General features: G+C 36.9%; 1 pseudogene; it reads left to right on the top strand.

Annotated features, from left to right (window-relative positions):
* LOC26535280 overlaps positions 1–6,655 on the top strand; it is a 383,537-nt pseudogene extending 376,882 nt beyond the window's left edge.
* The last annotated feature ends 5,404 nt before the right edge of the window (positions 6,656–12,059 follow it).

Below are 12,059 nucleotides of genomic sequence, written 5' to 3'. Positions count from 1 at the left end.
GCGTCACCCACCCTAAACTTCTTTGCCACAGCAGACACCCGGTTGTTTTTGTGCAAGTAAAAAAAAAACTCCCTGGTGGCACACACCCGGTTGTTTGTCATTGCTAAAAATAGGGTGTCTCCAAACACCCGGGTGCGGAGACTCCCGGTGTTTAGCGGGTACACTTTAGGGTGCCGGTGGCTTGCTGCAGTCTCTGACTCCCACAGTCCTCGCCGTCAGCTGAGCGTCGTCGCGCCTTCGTTGTCCTTCCTCCATTGTCTCGCTTCGTCCTTGAGAGCGTACCCGCGCCGGCTTAAATGGGGCTTAGGATGCTAAGTTAACGCTCTTCCACAAACCACCTTTGCCGACCACTGATTCCAATGTCCCTTCTGACTATGTCTGGCACTTGTCGTCTCTGCCAACGGACCACCTGACGGCTCGAATGGGGCTTAGGATGTTATGGGAGCAGGATGTATCCTCCGTGAGGTCAAGTTAATGCTCTTCCCTTCTTCACTTGCAGGGATCCTCCTTGGGTGTCAGCTTCAACACTCACTGGCTTCTTTCCTTCAGTGTGTTCTCGCGGAGTGTTCACTTATCGCCGCCCTTGACTCCTCTCGCATTTCAGCGGTCTTCGCTGTTGCTAGGCCGCTCTCCTGCACACGGATTTGTGAGGAGCTTAAAGACTACTCTCAATTTGTATATCGTAAACTTTAAGATTGAAAAAGTTTGAGCTCATCATGTTTATTGATGAGCCAGTGTCAACTATACATTGGTATCTGTGATTGTTGAACATGATCTTAGGCTGGAAAATTGCAAAGCATTGGAAAGTTTTGGTTTGTTGAATTTGCTGATTTGCATTCTTCTTGTTTTTGTGTATAATGTAATTTATCTTTATCCTTGTTATTAGCTTGGTCAGCTATTTAATTGTAATTAACTTGTATTTATCATCCATCTGGATACGTGTTGGTTCCGCTGCATCCTCTATAACGCATATTTGATACTCTTGATTGTTGAGGGGATTGATAATATATTCTAAACAAGGGAGAACGCTATAGTCGAACTCCCCGGAAGTGCGGGAAAGAGTTTTTAACACTGACAGTTTTTGGCGGTTTTGTGGGCGTTAGAGTGGGCGTGGCAAAAAGTTTTTTTGCAAATCGATAGAATTTACAAGACCAATACAAAAATGAAAAAATATTAAAACATTTTTCAAAAGTGTGGGCGTGACAGTTTTGGGCGTTTTGTGGGCGTTAGAGTGGGCGTGGCAAAAAGTTTTTTTGCAAATCGATAGAAATTTACAAGACCAATACAAAAATGAAAAAATATTAAAACATTTTTCAAAAGTGTGGGCGTGACAGTTTTGGTCGTTTTGTGGGCGTTAGAGTGGGCGTGGCAACATGAAACGACAAACTTGCGCTGCTTTTATGTCTTGGGAGTTTGTATGCTTAATTTCAGCTTCTAGCTTTCTTTCCTAGATCTCAGCGTTACATACTTCCTTTTAACGAATCTAGTATACCTTTTACTCTACGAGTATCGGGTTAAATTAAGTTCTATATGTTCTGAATTTTTTATACACAATTGATCTGTTCTGATCAATTTGTTGTTGTCTAGAAGGAAAAGCTGGGTCGCTGAAAGCAGCCTACATAGATAATGGCCTAGAATCAGAAAACGCGCAATCCGCAATGATAAAGCATTTTGAACATAATAAGATATAAATAATCGTAGAAGCCGGAAATTTTAATACGATGAAGAAAAATATATTCACTGCTCTAGGGAAATAACCGGCCACTCTATTCTATACCAATAGAGGACACTATAAAGATAATTATAACCGAAAAAATTACCAAAGCAGAGGTGAGAACCGAAGTTACTATAATAATTACAGAGCCGAGGTGGTTATCGCGGAAGAAACAGAGGATGAGGCAGTAACCAAAATAATTTCCAAAGTCAAGGTTAAGGTAGCCACAGCAATAACCAGAATGAAAATCCTACCAATAATGTCAGGGTAACCCAGAATACTTCCGTAAACTTAAATACAAAACAGAAAAAAACAAGAGAACGCTAAAGTCGAGTTCCCCGACTATCTGATACTTACTCAGCTATTGGAAGTGCGAAGGAGGGTCTTCAACACTGACATTTTTTGTTCTAAATTCATTATACAAATTTGATCTGTTCTGATCGAATCGACAGAAAAGCTTTTTTATGAAGGGTCTGATTGTTTACATATGCTTTTTGAAACTGCGTGGGACTTATAAATGGATTAAAGGGGACACCAAATTATTGATTGGGGTGAGAGATTTTATTTTTATTTATATTGGTATTGGTATTAGTGTTTGAGTGATTAGTGATTTAATTTGGGTTTTCAAAAGACCTTCCCGTTGGGCAATTTGTCGTAATATTTGAACAGTTGAATTACATGCCTTGCTAGGGTCATGAAAATTTTATCACAGACTAAGCTTTAATTAGTGTTTTTATTGTGTTTCCATTGTTTGTGAATAAACTAATAAATTATTTTGGTTAAAGCTAACCACTCGTTGTGAAAACCTATTTGGCAGACCCTTTCCGCATCCTCGATGACTTGTAGTTCAATGGCTCTAAAAATTACGGTCTTCTGTCAAACACCGTTTGTTCGGTATGAGTTGATCAGGTATTCAATTCATCTGATGAACGAACTGGGAAACTGCGGTAGTTGGAATATTTATTCATGTCATGTAAATTTCTATCGATTTGCCAAAAAACTTTTGGCCACTCCCACTCCAGCTGCCCAAAACTGATACACCCACACTTTTGGAAAATTTTTTGATATATTTTCAGTTTTGTATTTGTCTTGCAAATTTCTATCGACATGACAAAAAGTTGTTTGCTTCGTCTACTCTAACGCCCACAAACCGGCCAAAGCCCACAGTTTTGAAAAATGTGTTTCACTTTTTTCATTTTATTATTAGCCCTGTACATTTGCCGAAAAACGCCCACCCATTTGAAACATTTTTCTAATTTTTTTTTCAATTAATTCTTGTTTTCCCTATTTCTATCAATATCAAAAGAAAAATGTGAGAATTACAGATAGTCGGGGAACTCTTACATAGCATTCTCCCTTGTTTTACCCGTTACTCGTAGAGTAAAAAGGTATACTAGATTCGTTGAAAAATATGTAACAGGCAGAAGAAAGCGTTTCCGACCATATAAAGTATATATATTTTTGATCAGGATCCATAGCCGAGTCGATCTGGCCATGTCCGTCTGTCCGTCCGTCTGTCTGTCCGTCCGTATGAACGCTGAGATCTCAGGAACTACAAAAGCTACAAAGTTGAGATTAAGCATACAGACTCCAGTGACATAGACGGTGCGCAAGTTTGTCGATTCATGTTGCCACGCCCACTCTAACGAACACAAACCGCCTAAAACTGCCACGCCCACACTTTTGAAAAAAGTTTTGATATTTTTTCATTTTTGTATTAGTCTTGTAAATTTCTATCGATTCGCCAAAAAACGTTTTGCCACGCCCACTCTAACGGCCGTAAGATTTACGGCGGCGCCCCTTGGTTTGTTGGGTAGGAGGTGTGGATATGAGTCTTGCGCTCAAAAAAAAAAAACATATTAACCAGTATTCGAATGAAATTATTTGTTTATAAAATTTTAATTATTACTAATTAAGAATGCTTAAAATATATGGATTCTCTTTCAGCAATGGACGTCCCGGCTCAGAATCCGTTTCTGAGAAGTTTAAGATCGACTGGGGTACATACATGTCATCAAGAAATGATGTTGTCTATATCCGCCTAGATGTACGAGGGTCCAAGGGTCAAAGTAAAAAAACACTATATCGTCATTTAGGAGGAGTAGAAGTATTAGATCAAATTTCTGTTCTTGGGTGAGTACTTTTATTTTATTATATTTACAATTTATGTAAAAGGTTTACTTTTTTAGATACTTGCTGGACACTATAGGTTTTTTAGATGAAACAAGAGTAGGTATGTGGGGGTGGGGCTATGGAGGTTATGTAACCTCAATGGCTCTCGGTACTCAACAGGACGTATTTAAATGTGGAATCGCAGTTTCTCCTACTGCAGATTGGCTATATTCAAGTAAGTACTAACATTAATAATTTAAAAAGCTACATCTTTAAATTTACAAAAACCTTATTTAATTATTAATAACTATCTCCCAATAGATTCAGCGTTTACTGAGCGTATATTAGGCCTGCCTGCTGAAAATTTTAAAGGCTATGTTGAAGCAGATGCAACTCAAAGGGCACGTCTAATTAAATCCAATTCATATTTTTTGATTCACGGTCTAGCAGATACTACAGCTCCTTTTGTCCATGGAGTGCAATTAGCAAAATCATTAACAAGCGCCAATATTCTCTTTCGATACCAGGTAAAAACAAGAGAAAACGCTATAGTCGAGTTCCCCGACTATTTGATACCCGTTACTAAGCTAGTGGAAGTGCGAAGGAGAGTCTTCAACACTGACAGTTTTTGACGGTTTGTGGGAGTTAGAGTTTTTTGGCAAATCGATAGAAATTTACAAGACCAATACAAAAATGAAAAAATATCAAAACATTTTTCAAAATTGTAGGCGTGGCACTTTGGGTGGTTTGTGGCCGTTAGAGTGGGCGTGGCAAAACGTTTTTTGGCGAATCGATAGAAATTTACAAGACTAATACAAAAATGAAAAAATATCAAAACTTTTTTCAAAAGTGTGGGCGTGGCAGTTTTAGGCGGTTTGTGTTCGTTAAAGTGGGCGTGGCAACATGAATCGACAAACTTGCGCACCGTCTATGTCACTGGAGTCTGTATGCTTAATCTCAACTTTGTAGCTTTTGTAGTTCCTGAGATCTCAGCGTTCATACGGACGGACAGACAGACGGACGGACAGACGGACATGGCCAGATCGACTCGGCTATGGATCCTGATCAAAAAATATATATACTTTATATGGTCGGAAACGCTTTCTTCATGCCTGTTACATATTTTTCAACGAATCTAGTATACTTTTTTACTCTACGAGTAACGGGTAAAACAAAGGGAGAATGCTATGTAAGAGTTCCCCGACTATCTGTAATTCTCACATTTTTCTTTTGATATTGATAGAAATAGGGAAAACAAGAATTAATTGAAAAAAAAAAAATTAGAAAAATGTTTTCAAATGGGTGGGCGTTTTTCGGCAAATGTACAGGGCTAATAATAAAATGAAAAAGTGAAACCATTTTTCAAAACTGTGGGCTTTGGCCGGCTTGTGGGCGTTAGAGTAGACGAAGCAAACAACTTTTTGTCATATCGATAGAAATTTGCAAGACAAACACAAAACTGAAAATATATCAAAAAATTTTTCAAAAGTGTGGGTGTATCAGTTTTGGGCAGCTGGAGTGGGAGTGGCAAAAGATTTTTGGCAAATCGATAGAAATTTACATGACTCGTAGATCCATGTTGCCATGCCTACTCGAAGACCGACAAACCGCTTTCTCTCGCGCTTCTACGTTCTGTAATTATGTATACGGATTTACTTTCGCAGCCCATGCATGCGCGCATCAATGCCAAATTTCGCTCCAAAAACCAAAATGGGAGTTCAAGTTTTTTGGCAAATCGATAGAAATTTACAAGACTAATAAAAATCAAAAAAAAATTTAAAAGTGTGGGCGGTTTGTGGGCGTTAGAGTGGGCGTGGCAAAAAGGTTTTTGGCAAATCGATAGAAATTTACAAGACCAATACAAAAATGAAAAAATATTAAAACATTTTTCAAAATTGTAGGCGTGGCACTTTGGGTGGTTTGTGGCCGTTAGAGTGGGGGTGGCAAAACGTTTTTGGCGAATCGATAGAAATTTACAAGACTAATAATAAAATGAAAAAATATCAAAACTTTTTAGGCGGTTTGTGTTTGTGAAAGTAGTGATTTTTGTAGTTCCTGAGATCTCAGCGTTCATGCGGACGGACAGACAGACGGACGGACAGACAGACATGGCCAGATCGACTCGGCTATTGATCCTGATCAAAAATATATATACTTTATATGGTCGGAAACGCTTCCTTCTGCCTGTTACATACTTTTCAACGAATCTAGTATACCCTTTTACTCTACGAGTAACGGGTATAATGAAAAAATATCAAAACATTTTTCAAAAGTGTGGGCGTGGCAGTTTTGGGCGGTTTGTGGCCGTTAGAGTGGGCTTGGCAACATGAATCGACAAAATTGCGCTGCGTCTATGTCTCTGGAGTCTGTAGGCTTACTCTCAACTTTCTAGCTTTTGTAGTTCCTGAGATCTCGACGTTCATACGGACAGACAGACGAACAGACGGACATGGCCAGATCGACTCGGCTATTGATCCTGATCAATAATATATATTTATTACATGGTCGGAAACGCTTCCTAGTGCCTGTTACATACTTTTCAACGAATCTAGTATACCCTTTTACTCTACGATTAACGGGTATATAAAAAAAATCATGTACAATATACTGACAATTTTTGTTTTTCAGACTTATGCAGATGAAGGCCACGACTTAAGCGGTGTACTCGAACATGTATATTCTTCTATGGAGCAATTTTTTGCAGAATGCCTAAGCTTGGATCCGGATGATACAAAACCAGAAGTGGATAAAAGCAGAGTCCAGCTGAATAAAAAAAGCATATTTTGAAGAACATGTAAATAAATTCGCATCAGTTATTTTTGCTTTAAATAATCCTTTACAAAGATCAACTGTTGATGTTTATGAAATGACTAGGGGAATAAGATTTTGACATGTGTGTTATTTATTTAATATCCTTGAAAAGGATAGCGTCCTTTTGACGCTATACTGAAGTGGAATCACCAGCTTAGATGGATAAAAAGAATTAATTTTGCTATTGCTTAATCGTACGTAATGATGAACTTGAGAATTTAAGAAGAAATTTACTTCCAGTCATTTGAGATTTAAAAAATTTATTTATTATTTATTTATCGAACAGGTTTGTAAGTAATAGTAAATAAATTGCAAAGAATCAGATCAACACTTGGACCTCCAGGTTAAACACCAGTTGAATTCGATGGCAATAGTCTTTAAACACCAGATTCTTACTCGGCTAACTCAGACGGAAGTGACTTTCAAAACTTTAAAGAAAATGTTCATATAGCAAAAAAAAATTGGCTGTAATCATGAAGACGAAGCTTAGATGCCTTTGCAGTAAATAGTTATATACTTAATAAAACTTTATGATTATAATAAGATAGAAAGCTATTGTCGAGTTTCAGAACTATCAGTATCCATTACCCAGCTGGAGAAAGTGCAAACGAGAAATTTTAAGAAAAAAAATAATAAAATGAAAAAAATTTTAAAATTGTTTCAACGTAAACGTTCTATGATCCGTACTGGAGTAATAATAAGAACACGTACGATACTTGATTTCCAACACTTTCCAAAACGAACACCTACAATCCACTATCATCAGCATTCATACTAAGCATAACTCATAGACTATAATGCAAAGCATACTGTTTGCGGATATCTCCTTTTTACCCCCAAAAGTAAGCAGCACTATAGTTCAAAAATCAAAGCAAAAGAAAAGCTCAACTACGTATTCGTGGGTATACCTACATACTGGCCAGTGAACCATGAGAAACATTAAAATATTTTTCAACTGTGTTTATAGTTCCTGAGATCGAGGCGTTTATGCGGACGGAAAGACAGACGGTCGTAGAGACCGACATGACTAGATCGTGACTAGATCATGACTAATCATGAATAAACATACTTTATATAGTCGTAAACGCCTTTCCTGCTTGTTATATACTCTTCAACGAAAATAATATCCCTCTTACTTTACGAGTAACGGTATACTTGGCGCAGGTATAACAACACTGTACTTACGTCCATATGGTGTTACGACTCTGACCTAAGGGGCAAAATATCCAAAATATCCGGAAAAGTAAAATACTTAAACAAGCTGGATGCGCTTCCGAATCCCCATGCCAAAGGGTAACTTTAAGCTCGCAGCTTAAGACGAATGCAGTGAAATGATCAACTAGCCCGCTGATACCTTCTAAGGACCGGCTACCCCAAGACAATTTTAATTCTCAATTGTAAAGTTATATAGCCTCATGCCAAAATCTTTTGGAGTTGTCTACATCATTCCTATGGCTTTGGGGAATTTTTCTGACCGTCAAAAGTCGACTCCAAATGATGTGCACTTGCTTTGACTTCTTTCATACTGCATAACAATTGCTATAAATACAATAACAAAATATAATATACTGGTAAATATGCCCTATGTCAGTAGCTTCCATGAGAGTATTTACTTTTGTATGTTTGACTATCAATAGTTTGCCAGCATCATCTTATGTAAAACAAATTAGTTCCAACACGAGGTACATATCTTTCACTAATTCGTTGTATTTTATTTCTCTTTTCATTATTTTCTCTACAAAACATCAAAATTGCATCATTTATTATTAATAATTCATTTAGAAAAGACGTCATAAATTAAGGCTTTTAATTACGTTTTTTTACCTGTTCAGAGTGTTGGTGGTCTTAATCATTACAATACGTTTAGATCGTAAAATAAGAGATTGACTTCTGACAGTGACAAAATAACGACCCAAAATTTTGTGTTTGCTTTAATGCTTTATTCTTGGGCTTGGGTTTACGGCAAAACCAATGGTCTTTTTGTTTATCCCGATCACTCTATTCCTATTTCTCGCACTCAAAAGCACATAGCTGCGCAAGCTCTATTAACTTGATTTTTGTTTACATTTTGTTTATAGTTAGCCAATATCTACGCTAATATAAGCATTTAAACTACATTGAAATTCTTTTGCTTGTTCCATATATCATTAGCAAAATCTAATCTCGGCAGCCTTATGTTCACCAGAAATGTCTTGACTTCGAGCACAGTGCTGGTCTAATAACCGAGTTTAAAAGTCAGACAAAATAGTTATAATAAAAAAATAATGTATTCCGTTACGAAATCGAAAAGCAGTGGCAGGGCTCAATCTAAGCGTCTCCACTCTTCAATCAGCGCCTACATCTGCACCGCAGGTTTCAGTTTCGACAGAACCTTTGCTCATATAATCGGCCACGTATGTAACAGAAGTCAGTTGTAACTGCCTACATGGAAACCCGGAAATTCTATTTTTGGAAAAGAGATGAAGCGTTCAAAACCGATATTTAGCTTTGCCTGCTGTAATTATATCTTCATCTCCCGTCTTAACCCAACAGCCCCAGACGATATTCGAACTAACCAAAGCTAAAAGTTTAATGTTTTGCAACAGAATTGTTCGTCTCTAAGTATAACTTTAACCAGATATGTATGATTTCTTCGTTTAAGGTTGAGCTTTCAGACGGACATTTTCCAACAATTATTGATTCTTCAATTTGGCCAAAGCATTTAATATTTGTGTATATGTATATGTATGTTGTATGTATGTATATGTATACCCTTCAGTAGCAAAAACTCCTCGCCCGTATTTTTCGTCGCGATAGTTCGAAAATTCAAATCGCACAGGCCTTTTCTAGCAAAGTTTCAAACACCGAAGTCAAGCGAATTCTGTCGTGGCTCTGCCGCTGCCTAAGTTCGAAGTTCATATTTGTTAGTAGTTCAGAGCAGTGACCGAAAATGAGAGTGAGAGATGAGATGAAAAAACGCTATGTATAGACTTCTGAATACCGTTCTAATAATTGGTGGGATATTTTTTATATTTTTAAGTGTATATTTAATTTATATTTTTTTGTTGATTTAGGGATTTTTAATTTTGATATAAATTAAACTGCCGCTTTAGGCAACGCCAATGCGTCCGTGTTTAATTGTTTGCCTATGGAATTCTAATTACCTGGGATCATTACGCGGTCGAATATACCCTGCGTGCCTTTTAGAATTTTCGGTTTCGTTTTCGGTCACATTTCTTCTTTTGCATTTGCATTCAAATGTAGAACGTGTCAAGTGGTGGTTAGAAAATTTTCAACGTAAAATATATAAAACCGGTTAGTAGTGTTTCGCATTGATAAATAAGCAAAACTAATTGCATTCCAAGCTACATGATATTAATATTATTCAAATATTTCTCTTTACTGAGAGCATAATCACATTAGAAGGCCAGCCCAGTAGCCACCGGAGAAGGCCTTTCCCCACGCACTAACATGTATTAAAAAGAATGCAAACAAAAATAGGAAAAAATTAATGGAATAAAAAATAAAAATAAAAATTAAATTTTTCTGGATTTACATGTATTTTCCCGAGTAATTTACGAATAGAATACTTGAAGAAATTCCGAGGAACTCCCAAGAAATTCCCTAGGAATTCCTGTAGTATTCCTCGGGATAAGACCTTGCTTATTTTTTGATATTCTCCGGAAATTCCTCAGATATTCCTCGGGTAAATTGATTTTGACAATATACCTCTCTCAAATGATTTAGTTGCAGCAAACCTATTTGCTACATTTTTCCAGTACGCCTAAACCCACAGCGGATTTCAGAAACATAGCTATGTTAAAGCATCTAGGATCATATATGTCGGACTCTGCGTTGGAAACTATTCACTTGCTAAAAATTTCGCAAAGCAACTACGATTTAGCTTTGGAATTGTTACAAAACAGAATTAATAATCGGCGTATCAGTATCCATTACCCAGCTGGAGAAAGTGCAAACGAGAAATTTTAAGAAAAAAAATAATAAATGAAAAAATTTTAAAATTGTTTCAACGTAAACGTTCTATGATCCGTACTGGAGTAATAATAAGAACACGTACGATACTTGATTTCCAGAACACTTTCCAAAACGAACACCTACAATCCACTATCATCAGCATTCATACTAAGCATAACTCATAGACTATAATGCAAAGCATACTGTTTGCGGATATCTCCTTTTTACCCCCAAAAGTAAGCAGCACTATAGTTCAAAAATCAAAGCAAAAGAAAAGCTCAACTACGTATTCGTGGGTATACCTACATACTGGCCAGTGAACCATGAGAAACATTAAAATATTTTTCAACTGTGTTTATAGTTCCTGAGATCGAGGCGTTTATGCGGACGGAAAGACAGACGGTCGTAGAGACCGACATGACTAGATCGTGACTAGATCATGACTAATCATGAATAAACATACTTTATATAGTCGTAAACGCTTTCTTCTGCTTGTTATATACTCTTCAACGAAAATAATATCCCTCTTACTTTACGAGTAACGGGTATACTTGGCGCAGGTATAACAACACTGTACTTACGTCCATATGGTGTTACGACTCTGACCTAAGGGGCAAAATATCCAAAATATCCGGAAAAGTAAAATACTTAAACAAGCTGGATGCGCTTCCGAATCCCCATGCCAAAGGGTAACTTTAAGCTCGCAGCTTAAGACGAATGCAGTGAAATGATCAACTAGCCCGCTGATACCTTCTAAGGACCGGCTACCCCAAGACAATTTTAATTCTCAATTGTAAAGTTATATAGCCTCATGCCAAAATCTTTTGGAGTTGTCTACATCATTCCTATGGCTTTGGGGAATTTTTCTGACCGTCGAAAAGTCGACTCCAAATGATGTGCACTTGCTTTGACTTCTTTCATACTGCATAACAATTGCTATAAATACAATAACAAAATATAATATACTGGTAAATATGCCCTATGTCAGTAGCTTCCATGAGAGTATTTACTTTTGTATGTTTGACTATCAATAGTTTGCCAGCATCATCTTATGTAAAACAAATTAGTTCCAACACGAGGTACATATCTTTCACTAATTCGTTGTATTTTATTTCTCTTTTCATTATTTTCTCTACAAAACATCAAAATTGCATCATTTATTATTAATAATTCATTTAGAAAAGACGTCATAAATTAAGGCTTTTAATTACGTTTTTTTACCTGTTCAGAGTGTTGGTGGTCTTAATCATTACAATACGTTTAGATCGTAAAATAAGAGATTGACTTCTGACAGTGACAAAATAACGACCCAAAATTTTGTGTTTGCTTTAATGCTTTATTCTTGGGCTTGGGTTTACGGCAAAACCAATGGTCTTTTTGTTTATCCCGATCACTCTATTCCTATTTCTCGCACTCAAAAGCACATAGCTGCGCAAGCTCTATTAACTTGATTTTTGTTTACATTTTG

This window comes from Drosophila yakuba, unplaced genomic scaffold (assembly GCF_016746365.2).
Source record: "Drosophila yakuba strain Tai18E2 unplaced genomic scaffold, Prin_Dyak_Tai18E2_2.1 Segkk50_quiver_pilon_scaf, whole genome shotgun sequence".
In the NCBI taxonomy this organism is placed as follows: Eukaryota; Metazoa; Arthropoda; class Insecta; order Diptera; family Drosophilidae; genus Drosophila; species Drosophila yakuba.
This window is presented reverse-complemented; position numbering and strand designations above follow the sequence as displayed.